Genomic DNA, 13,529 nt, shown 5'->3' on the forward strand with positions numbered 1-13,529 from the left:
TAAGGGTCAAAAGATCTTCGTTCAGTTCGATTTCGTCGATGTCCATCGAACCTTCCGTTCATTTTTACGTAATGTACAAAGTTTTTAGACCCTTCAGAGACCACAGTGTTTGTCCGATGCAACTTCTTGGGTTATGGACCCTGTCTTTTGCGCCAAATGTGAAATCTGTGCACAGATTGTGGACTCTCTACAACCCACACCTTAGCCCAGGATTTAGATGAAACTTATTGTGTATATTTAGAATCAAACGATCTCGGTTGAGATTTGGTGTGCGTTTCATCTTCATTGGACGATTCAGTTGTCATTAACGGCACTGCAACAAGACTTCCAAAATCGCATAGTTCGGTAAAGTATCACACGGGTACTGTCACGTTAACAGCACGTGTCCAACATGTTATGTTTAGAGATTGGGACTGTAGCTTGAAACCGATAAGCATTAAAACTGAACTATATGTTTATCGGCTCAAGTTCTTAATAATATGAATTGCTATACTGCATAAGTCGTATCCTGTGTAAATATTGATCTGTGTCAAGGCATATTATAAATAGTACAGCATGGGTGAGATCACATGGTTTGTTCTTTCTGTGTTATTAAGACGAAAGTGCACGGTGTTTAGACACCTATGTCGTATTATCTATCCATTGAAGTTGAAATTAAGTATAGAGAAGTATTATAGTAAAATTTAATAGTTAATAAATAGTGACAAATCAATATTGTCAATTTCAGATTATTCTGAGCTCAGATATAAGTGCTACAACTTCCTCGGTGTATATGATTCGGTTTATTAGTCGTTAATATGCAGCAAATCGGTTTTGGGTCATTCATATGAGGCCATTTTAATGCGTTGTGACAACATTTAATCCTTGTCAAGAAAGAGGGTTGTCCATTGTAAAGGGGCGGTTGGTTATTTTAAAGAACAATAGTCGTAAATTAAAATACATCCTAAATAATTCAAAAATTATAAATAGTCTAAATCAACCTCAAAATCTTAGAAGAATATTAACATCATCAAAGTTTGATTCTGATATTTCGGTACCCCGTGTATCCAAGTGTGGGGACCTACGATGTATGACATGTTCTGATATAAGGAGGAACATTTGTCCTAATTACTAAAGATGTTAAATTATATGTTAAACAAAATATGAATTGCAAATCGAAATATGTAAAACAAAATAATACCAAGTACGAACAATCCAAACCAAAATATGAATTGCAAATCGAAATATGTAAAACAAAATAATACCAAGTACGAACAATCCAAACCATAAGACAGAATTCGAAGTCCTAAAAAACGTTATTGGCAAAATAATGTATTCGAGCTAAATAGTGTAATCAGCAAATGGACTGCTCCTTGTGTACAAAATACACGACAAACAGTGGTAACAGGTGTCTGGAAGAGTAAGCTTATCCTGCCTGGCGCCACACCCGCCATAGCTGCATCCAAACTATTAGGCGAAATGTCGGTAAAATAGCGTGATTGGCCAATGAACTATGGTATGCAAAATGCACGCGTTGAAATGTGTTAACGATGTAGTAGACATTATCAGGGAGATAGTAATAGTATACGTGTCAATTAAATATATCTAGAATAATAGCCGAGAGAGACACGTTATATTTACCAATCAAATCAATATGACGGCCATAAAACTTTTTAAAGGTTTTAATAAGTTTACTGCGCAAGTACCCTTGTAGTTGAAGCTTAGATGACAAATGCCTCGATCTACTTAAAAAATCAGAATAAAAGGAACAAGCTCTCGCGTAACGAATTAGCTGAGATACAAACAACTCCATACGCTGGTGATATTGGAATGTTACTACTAATAAATGGAAAGTTAACAATCGGAAAGTCAAAGTCATCACGTTTATCGTACAATTTAACACTCAGTTTATGGCAATTGTCAAAATCGAGACGCAGATCCAAGTACGAAGCGTAATTGTCACTGTCAGTGGTGTTTTTAATTTCGAGCTCATCAGGATATATGAATTCTACATAATCACTAAATTTAGGATTATTAAGTGATAAAACGTCATCGATATTCGATAAGTGAAATTAAAAAGTCTGACTGATCGTTTATTAGTTTTTACGAGCGTCTGTATGTAATCGGCTTCGTACGAATAGAGAAACAGGTCAGCAAGCAAAGGTGCACAGTTGGTGCCCATAGGGATGCCAACCACTTGCTGATATATTTCCCCTCCAAATTCAACAAAGATGTTATCAATTAAAAAATCCAACATCTGAATTATCTTGATGGCGGTGAATTTGTTTTTGGAATCACTGTGAGTCTTAACAAAATATGTGGAATTGTAATTTACAACTAAATATTGATATCTAGCAGTACCTGATTTAGACGAAAAGAAACTGTGAATAATGTCCTTCAACCGGGCTTTTAATTTACTATGGGGAATTTTAGTGTACAAAGTAGTAAAGTCAAACGTTTGGATAGATGAGACTGAAGCAAGGGATCTAGATTGCAAACCATCAAGTAATTCATTGGAATTTTTCCATATCCACATTTGGTTTATACCAGAGAGTATATTTTGTCACAGTATTTTTGAATAGCCTCTTTAACAGCCGTTAGTATAGATGTCAATACCTTTGAAAGTGGTTTTGTGGAACAACGGGATGAACCTGCTATAAAACGTTGTTTGTAGGGATTTTTATGTAGTTTAGGTATCCAATATAACAAGGGCAAATCTGTATAGGTATCTCCACTCCACACGGAGTACCAAATGAAGTGAGTACTGATTTGTGATTGGATATAATTTCATCCTTACTAAGAGTAGATCGTTTATATGTAGCACTGTCGATTGGTTTCCCGAAATTAAGTTCTTTGAACAGACAGTCAAAATAATGTCGTTATTAATATGTAATGGCAAGTACATTGTAAAAACTACTGATCAGTTGAATTTACGAATTAACCAACGTCGTTCTAATATAAAACTCGCAAGAAATAGAGTTTTGCCGGTGAGCGAACATTTGGATATTTGTGGTAAAGGTCAATTCAAGATTTTTCCTTTGTACAAACTCAATATTAGTGATAATGATCTCTTGGAAACAAAAGAAAGCAACTTCATCGCTAAATATAACCAAATTTTGAATGCTAAGGGGTGATTATTTTAATTATGTTTGATATGTATTTAATGTTATTTTGTTTTAATTTTTATATTTCACATAGTCATTGTCCTCTGTTATGACGTAACGTTATTGTATCAGCATAGTAACGAATTAAAATGGCCTGCAGATTCGTTTGATAACGATGAAAGTACTAGCTAAAATTTAATTTTTAGCGTTTTTACTCTAATACTTGAATTTTACTTATATGTTTAACTGAGAGTTGGCTCGTTTTATATATATTTTTTTTCTTATATATATATATATATATATATAAAATATAAATGGACATTGAAATAAAGGTAGGGTGAATTCAATCTCGAGCGCTATCCATTTTCCGATCTACGATCGCTTCGGCCACTCGTTAGCTGAGAATGTAAACAAACAGTAGGCATAGCGAGCTTTCGGACGTTTACTATTTTGAATAAGAGATACAATAACTATAACTGCAAGGACTGTTTATTAACTTCGTTACAGGTACGTGTATTTGTACCCGAGTCTCATGGTTCATTTGGTGGATCCCTGCCTGTTGGTGGATCCCCGATTGCGTTGCTGTTGGCCTTGATATAGCTGTCTGTTTTCTAACCGATGAAACACTGACGGTTGATATGGCAATGATACTTTCGTATATTTGGGATGACAAGAATCAACCCGAAGATATTGCTTGGTGTCAGTTGTCTTATTGAAAATATCTGTTTCAATTTGTGTGCCATTTTTAATAACTACGATATCAAGTAAGGCTATCTGCTCGTCGCTCTGCCGCATTGTAAATTTAATACTAGGATGAAAATTGTTTATTATGTTTTTGAATGTTTCTAGTAAAGAGTGTCCAAATTTTGAACAGTCGTCAAGGAATCGTCCCCCATTGTCTTGGAAGAATGCCCAAGTTTATAATTTGTTCGCTTTCTGATACCATATGGTGCTCTAAATATCCTAGAACTAGATTTGCATACACAAGGGCTACTGTTGTTTATAGAATTTTCTGTTGAAATGGAAACAGTTATTTTCTAAAAAGAACTCCAATCTCTTCAAAATGAATGATGATATCAAGCCAGAATCATGAGGTATAATGAAGTGACATCAAATGTAATCAGTAAGGCATTACATGGTACGGTTTGTGGAAGGTGGTTTAAAAAGTCTACATTCTATCTCTTAATATAGCTATTTACATGTTTTAAAAATGAGTTAAAAGAATATCCAAGCGATTGCTTAGCCCGAGGGTTTTACATGAAGGTCCTGTCATGATAGTTCGTAAGGGTAGATTCGACGGAGCTGGACGTTTTAAATATTCAATCTTCTGTACTGATCAGGCATCTTGGATATTCTTGCACTTGTGAATTTTCGGAAGACTGTAAAACTTTGCCCAATAGGTATTCGTTCTCTTTACCAGTTAAATTCCAATCAGCAGAGCCCACTGATTGTTTAACTGGTCGGCTGTTTATTTAGCTCTTGGTAGTATTTCTCGTCTCCAATAATGTTCATATCTAGTTTTCGGTCTAGCTGGTTTCTCTTCCCATTAGCGCACACCAACTGCTCTTATTCCTTACATTGTTGGGCGTATCAATGAAGACTTAAAAGATGTTTACAACATCTGGAAGCTGCTAGATTACTTCACAATAGCTACGTTATCTACAGACACGTGAACAGTGGCGTCCAATCAGAGGTTTTGACATAGCGACGTCCCCGGAAACCCGAACATTGAACGCACCTTGAACTTTGCAGTTCGATTATCACGGTTAGACATTTTAGCTTGAAAGCGCGAAACTTGGTATTCGCGACGACCGAGGAATCCGATCGGCCCACAAGCCTGGCTTGTACCCAATCGGAATTAGTGTCGAAATATGCAGGGTATTACACGAAGGCCTTGGTAAGAAGTACGTAGTTAAAGCGAGATCAAGCCTTTCAGTGAAGATGGTATATAGTGGGGTTGGGGTGAATTTCAATGGTGTTGATTTTTTCCGAAATATTTATGATCTTTGGTTCTTCTTCCTTTTCTTCTTCTGGAAGCCCACTTCTAAAAAAAAGCTGTTGACCGTGGCTTTGTTAGGTTTCTTAGGTTTTGTATTGTAACGGCTGTTTTGTTTCGGGGGGAAACCTTTGTTTTTGGGCCATTCCTAATTTTGTTTCTTATTAACTCTTATGACTTTTGAGTTATGTCCGTTGGTATATTCGTCTTATTCCCAGTGGCTCGTGGTGAGTTAATATGTGAAAGTGGTCTTTCAACATTTTTTTGTCTGCGATATCACCTCGGTGGAAGCGGACGTAAAATACAACTAACTAACAACAATTTCTTTCAGGAAAGAATCTTTCTGCTCCCCATTATTGAAAGACATTTCGTAGTCCCCCAGCCACTTTTCGCTCTTTGACCATCGCTCTTCAGATTTCTTCTCGTTTGCGAGGCATTCGTTTTGCCATTGATCAATGAGGTTGTTTGCTGCAGGTCTGTGTGATTTTATTTCTTCAGTCATTTCTTTATTAAATACCTTTTCCATTTGGTTTCTGCTATCATAAGCATTAGCTGGATTTCGCATTTTAAAGATGAGATCGTCTGTATCTCACGGAGTTTCAGTAGGTTATCTGGTTCACCCTTCATTTCCTTGATTCGATGTTTGGAGAGGATAACCGGTGTGCTTGGCTTTTGATTTCTCAATTGGCTCCAAAAAGCTTCCTGTAAAATAGTTTTTCTTTTCACTTAATATAATATTTGCGGATACTCGCTGATTCCACGTCAAGAGAGATTCGAGAGGGGGCTGGTATTGCTGGTGGCTTGAAGGATTTATTTGTTTAAATAGGTTAGGTCGACCAGACATTTCTCGATATTTTCGAATGATGCTTTTTGCGGTTGTATACAAATACTGCTCACATGCTGTGCTAGGTGAAGTCATCATAAAATAAAACCAAGTACGAACAATCCAAACCATAACACAGAATTCGAAGTCCTAAAAAACGTTATTGGCAAAATAGTGTATTCGAGCTAAATAGTGTAATCAGCAAATGGACTGCTTCTCGTATCTTACCAGTGATGTTGGTTACCGCTTGCAAGATCTCCTCTTCAAATTATTTTTATTTTTATTTCTTTATGTTGGTATTTGCTTCTGAATGGATAATTTATATGTAGAAGTATCTACTTCGAATGGGATATTCTAACTACTTCTACATACATGTATTAAACATGTATAAAATTGTTATATATTGAATTTCTCGATTTTATTTTACATGTTAAATATTATCCATATGTTGATATCTTTTGTATAGATGTTGGGGTTATTTATTATTTACGGTGGACAACCTAAAATAATCTAATCAAATGAAGCAGATTAACGACTATCTATAATAGATTTGCCATCCCTGAAAACAGCGACATTATTCTACAGTCAAGGCCCAGCTTAACCGAAGCGAAGCCCTGGGCCTGACTAGAATCGCGGGTCCCCTAACACGACGAAAAGATTATTTCATATCCTGTTGAATGGCACGCGTGCGTAACACACCATTAAACGATTTGTAAAACAAGAATAATTACATAATATCTGATCACATACGAAATCTATTCAGTTCCGAATGGCATACAATGTGCGGAAATGAAATATAACATTACAGAGAAGGTTGAGGGATAGCTCAGTCTCCGCCCTGCTAGATCGATTATCGTGACACTTAACATCTGGAATTTGTTTTTTTTTCTCTTTTTGCTTTGATGAACCGCGGGGCCCTGCGCCCCTCAGGCTCATGCCGGGCTTTGACAACAGTATAATCAGACTTATAATGATTACGTTGATATGAAAAATGGTAAGAAACACGAAAACGGTGCAAAGATAAAAAAAAAAAATGATACAGAGCTGAAATAGTATTCTAAATATATAAGACAGAAATAATTCGACCGAGGGCCGCAAGGACGGCAACAGACCTGACAATGTCCTTCAAGGTTTAGTCTCGAAATGACCTAGTTTGTGTCGAGTGGACGTACCCCCCCACCCCATCGAGCTAGAATGTTCAAAATCGGTAAATGTTTTTATTGAACGAATACCTCGATGGAGTTCGAGATAAGTAATTTGATTGGTGGATGGGCACAATAACTTTAGTTCTAATTAAGTGAGGGCGATGCACTTGGTGTATAGTTTCATTACATCAATGCCCTGTCTATGCGCGATTAGGAGCATTTTCTGCTCGGGGTAAGCGATACGCAAATTAATAGTCGAGATTTTGGAATACAATAACTCTCCTTTTATTTGAGGTAGAATGTTCAAACATGGTGTAGGCGTTCATTAGGTGAATGCCTTGATGAAGTTTGAAGACGAGACCATTTCACAGTTATAAACCCATCATCTGGTGATCGGCAACGCTCACTACTCGGTACACACAAAGCATCTCCACAGCGGCAAGGACGGTGGCGATCCTATGAATTCAAGCTATCAATCATGTCTCGCTATTCTGGCAATGACATAAAAGAACAGATTGATTTTGGATGTCGGATCGAGCTTCAGACTGTGCCGTACTTCTCTAAAATTTGGGAATTGAAAAAGACAACATATTTAAGTGATGTGGGTATATTGTTCTTGGTAGGCTACTGACCATGGAATAGAGAAGGTTTTCAAAGACACTGAACTAGGCACTCGGCAAAACTCAACAGATTCCAGTACCTTACATCTAATCTCGGCTGTATGACAAAGTCCGCCATTAGAACTACTTTCAAGTTCCCGGATTACAATGGCGTTGTCCCTGACGACCAATGACGTCATTGATGACGACGTATTTGAAGAATGGTTTATCTTACAAAAGTTTGAAGCTGTTTTTCTTTCAAGTTTATCCGATTTTCTTTAGACAAGGACAAATTTGCACTGAAAATTCTACACACTCTTCGAACGACGCAATTTTGAGAACTTCTTTCTAAACGCGGGCAAGTTTCCCTTATAAGTAAACCGGTGCCGCATCGCAAATGTATAGGCGTAGGTACATATCACTTACTGTCATACAGCCGAGGCTAGATGTAGGGTACCGGAATCTGCCGAGGTTTGCCGAGTGTGAACTAGGAATTGGGGTTGAGAAAATATTTACTCTGGGCCTCATCGCATTCACCAAATTGCTATAACCTTCTGATGCTGCACACTCGGGCGAAACAGTACCTAAAAAGAAGGACATAGATTCCTTCTTCGAATCATTTGTCGATGAAATGAAATGAAATGAAATGGGGTTTAACGTCCTACTGTTCTGCTCCTATACTGGGCTAATGAAGACAGGCATACGCCATACAGTGTGCTATGAGGGAAATTTTGCCCGGGCTACGGCCTACTCTTATATCGAATTCCAACTGCCAAGGGATCTTTTACGTGCACGCCAATATGTACTAGCAGTGATCACCTTCATACGGACTAAGTGGTTCAGTTGTTGTGCCGAGGTGTACTCCCTAGTTGGAGAAGGGGTAATCTTCCCAATAATCGAGCTGTTGGGTATAGACAGCTATCGGCGAAAAGAGATGCTCACTGAATAATAAAGATTTTAAAAACTGACTTCGGAAATACGAGTGCAGGGAAGGGAATATTGTCCTGTGCCATGATCAGTGATCGATAGATGTCCTGGACCGACAACATAGGTTCTATGGACTATTTCAAATCAGTCATACACAGCTTTGACAAAACTGGGATGTGAAGGCGAGTTGGCTAAGTTGGATGGCCGAATGGTTAACATGTGTGCGCTGTATTATAAGGTCTGTCATTGATTTAACTGGCGTGGTTTCGATTCCCCGGTTGTACGTGACAATGACTAGGGTCGCCTGTGCAACCTCGTGGGTTTTATCCGGGTCCTCCCTCGGCTAAATATCGAAAGGAACCGAGATCTTGGGGTTATAAACTTACATGTCAAGTTTCATCAAAATAGAATTAAAATTGTGACCTCTATAGGGTCACAACCTTGATATACCGTATTTTTACGCTATTTGAGAACGAAGGGCGGCCATTTTATCTGTCAGTTTTGGGCCGATTTTCACGAAATTCAAACTCAGCCGTCCTTAGGGTGTAACGGTGATATAATAATACGTTTTTTTTTTTAAATCGGATAAAAATTATGACCTCTATAGGGTCAACAAGCTAAAAACGCGATTTTTCGTACAATCAGGGGCCATAATTGAAGAAGTTACGGTCCGATATACGTGAATATCGAAAGGATCCGAGATCTTTGGGTTATCAACTTACATTTCAAGTTTCAACAAAATCAAATAAAAATTGTGACTTGTATAGGGTCCACAACCTTGATATACCATATTTTTACTTTATTTGAGAACGAGTGGCGGCCATTTTCACGAAATTCGAACTCAGTCGTCCTTAGGGTGTAACGGTGATATAATAATACGGTTTTTTAAATCGGATAAAAATTATGACTTCTATAGGGTCCACAATTTTAAAACGCGATTTTTCGTACAATCAGGGGCCATAATTCAGGAAGTTACGTTCCGATATGCACGAATATCGCAAGGAACCGAAATCGTTGGGTTATAAGCATACATTTCAAGTTTAAACCAAATAGGATAAAATTTGTGAACTCTACAGTGATATAATAATACGGTTTTTTTTAAATCGGATAGGGTCTATAGGGTCCACAAGCTAAAAACGCAATTTTTCGTACAATCAGGGACCATAATTCAGGAAGTTATGTTTCGATATGCGCGAATATCGAAAGGAACCGAGATCTTGGGGTTATAAACTTACATGTCAAGTTTCATCAAAATAGAATTAAAATTGTGACCTCTATAGGGTCACAACCTTGATATACCGTATTTTTACGCTATTTGAGAACGAAGGGCGGCCATTTTATCTGTCAGTTTTGGGCCGATTTTCACGAAATTCAAACTCAGCCGTCCTGAGGGTGTAACGGTGATATAATAATACGATTTTTTAAATCGGATAAAAATTATGACCTCTTTAGGGTCCACAAGCTAAAACGCAATTTTTCGTACAATCAGGGGCCATAATTCAAGAAGTTACGGTCCGATATACGTGAATATCGAAAGGATCCGAGATCTTTGGGTTATCAACTTACATTTCAAGTTTCAACAAAATCAAATAAAAATTGTGACTTGTATAGGGTCCACAACCTTGATATACCATATTTTTACGTTATTTGACAACGAACGGCGGCCATTTTGTCTGTCAGTTTTGGGCCGATTTTCACGAAATTCGAACTCAGTCGTCCTTAGGGTGTAACGGTGATATAATAATATGTTTTTTTTTAATTGGATAAAAATTATGACTTCTATAGGGTCCACAATTTAAAAACGCGATTTTTCGTACAATCAGGGGCCATAATTCAGGAAGTTACGTTCCGATATGCACGAATATCGCAAGGAACCGAAATCTTTGGGTTATAAGCATACATTTCAAGTTTAAACCAAATCGGATAACATTTGTGACCTCTATAGGGTCCACAACCTTGATATACCATATTTTTACGCTATTTGAGAAAGAACGGCGGCCATTTTGTCTGTCAGTTTTGGGCCGATTTTCACGAAATTCGAACTCCGTCGTCCTTAGGGTGTAACGGTGATATAATAATACGTTTTTTTTTTTAAATCGGATAAAAATTATGACCTCTATAGGGTCAACAAGCTAAAAACGCGATTTTTCGTACAATCAGGGGCCATAATTGAAGAAGTTACGGTCCGATATACGTGAATATCGAAAGGATCCGAGATCTTTGGGTTATCAACTTACATTTCAAGTTTCAACAAAATCAAATAAAAATTGTGACTTGTATAGCGTCCACAACCTTGATATACCATATTTTTACTTTATTTGAGAACGAGTGGCGGCCATTTCCACGAAATTCGAACTCAGTCGTCCTTAGGGTGTAACGGTGATATAATAATACGGTTTTTTAAATCGGATAAAAATTATGACTTCTATAGGGTCCACAATTTTAAAACGCGATTTTTCGTACAATCAGGGGCCATAATTCAGGAAGTTACGTTCCGATATGCACGAATATCGCAAGGAACCGAAATCGTTGGGTTATAAGCATACATTTCAAGTTTAAACCAAATAGGATAAAATTTGTGAACTCTACAGTGTTCACAAGCTAAAAACGTGATTTTCGTACAATCAGGGGCCATAATCCATAAAGTAACGGTCCGATACATGCCAATATCGAAAGGAACTGAGATCTTAGGGTGATAAACCTATATTTCAAGTTTCATTGAAATCGGATAAAAATTGTGACCTGTAGACTGTTCACAAACAATTGTGGACGGGCGGACAGAGGCGACGACAATATACGTCCACATGAAAATGTGGGCGTATAAAAAGCCGTAGCTAGTTTGAGCGAGTCACACTTTTTGGGACACAATAATTATTTTTCTACTTGAGCTACAATGTTCAAACTTGGTGTAGGTGTTTATTAGGTCAATGCCTTGATGGAGTTAGAAGATGAGCATTTTCGGCTTAGGGTAAGCAGAGATAAGCAATTTGATTGGTTGATGCTTTGGGATACGATAACTTTAGTTCTAATTAAGTGAGTGATTAAACTTGGTGTATAGTTTCATTACATCAATACCTTGACTAAGTTCGATAATGAGCATTTTCTGCTCAGGGTAAGCAGAGCGATAAGCAATTTGTTTAGTCGAGCCTTTGGAACACGATACCTCTCATTCTAATTGAGTTAGAGTGTCCACACTTGGCATAGGTGTCTATTAGGTGAATGCCTTTATGGAGTTCGAAGATGAGAATTTTCAGCTTAGGGTAAGCAGAGATAAGCAATTTGATTGGTTGATAAACATGAGACACAATAACTTTAGTTCTAATTAAGTGGGAGTGAGAACACTTGGTGTATAGCTTTATTACATCAATACCTTGACTAAGTTCGATTATGAATATTTTCTGAGGGTAAGCAGAGCGATAAGCAATTTGATTGGTCGAGACTTTGGAACACAATAACTCTCCTTCTAATTGAGGTAGACTGTTTAAACTTGGTGCAGGCGTTCATTGGGTGAATGCCATGATGGAGTTCTATGATGAAAATTGTCTGCTTACGGTAAGCAGAAATAAGCAATCTGATTTGTTGATGCTTTGAGGCACGATAACTTTGGTTATAATGCAGTGAGAGCCATGGAACTCCGAATATAGATTCATTATATCATTACCTTGACTGATTTCGATGATGAGAATTTTCTGCTTATGCTAATGAGCGATAAGCAATTTGATTGGTTAAGACTTTGGAACATAACTGTTTTTAATTGAGGTAGAATGTTTCGACTTGATGTAGATGTTCATTAGGTGAATGTATTGACTGAGGTCAATAATTAACATTTCGAGCTGAAGCTAAGCAGAGCTAATCAATTTCATTGGTCCTCCAATTAATGAACAAAACATTCCATAGTTCCATTAATCTAAACAGTCTTATCACAATTCTATTTAATCTTATCCCAAGAAAAAAAAGTGCCACTAATGTGATAATGATACACAAAAAGTAAACATTGAAAAGGTTAAAAAATGCCTTTTCGATGTCAGTCGCCATATTGTTTTCTCGCTATGAAAGACCCAATATATAAACCTATGTGAACAAACCTAAGGGAATTCAGGAAACTTTATTTTTACCATTTGATGACAGACCGCTGGGGATAAAGAAAATATAAAATTGTTAGTCGGGAGTTACGTAGGCCTACCAGTTACAGAACAAGAGTACACGCAGGCTAACAAGAAGTCGGCTATAATTATGCCTCATTGATTTGGTCCATTCCTTTCAACCTTTCGCTTCTTATTAAAGTCTTTTTTTTTAATTTGTAGTAAAAATAAATGTGATACGAATTGAATTGCAACCTCGTTTCAAACCGAATAGGCTAACGGTACCACAGCCATTGAATACGTTACTTGATAATCGAGATAATGTAGGTGGAGTTAACGCCTGTCAATCAAACGATCGGCCATTCTCGGAGACGGTGAAGAGAGAGGTGACTACTATTTCAAGTCAAAAATTACAAATCCTGATAACTTTGTTCAGAATACAGTAATTTGACTGAAATTTTCAATATATTCTTCTTTCATCATCTATTTTTTAACTGTTATAGAAAGAATGGCCAACTCTCTATTAAAATCTCCCATAATGTATCTTTAAAGATACCTACTTTTAGGTATTAAATACACAGAAAAGAGAACTACATTATTTGTCGATTACTTCGCTTATTTTATTAAGCCCTACAGGTAAACAACAGTTAGATTATACAACAATGACGTCATAGCATGATGGTAACACAGTTGTGCAAAGAAGGGACATCAATAGAATATCAAATTAGAGAACAATAACTAGCCCTATATGCAATGAAACTACTACAATTTTGTATTTAAAGCTTGCCGATATTTGTTAATAAAATATGCCTCGTTAGCTTCTAACATATCATTATTATTGTTATTTAGCTTGTACATTGGACTCCAATGTACA

Source organism: Patella vulgata, chromosome 9 (assembly GCF_932274485.2).
Source record: "Patella vulgata chromosome 9, xgPatVulg1.2, whole genome shotgun sequence".
Taxonomy (NCBI): domain Eukaryota; kingdom Metazoa; phylum Mollusca; class Gastropoda; family Patellidae; genus Patella; species Patella vulgata.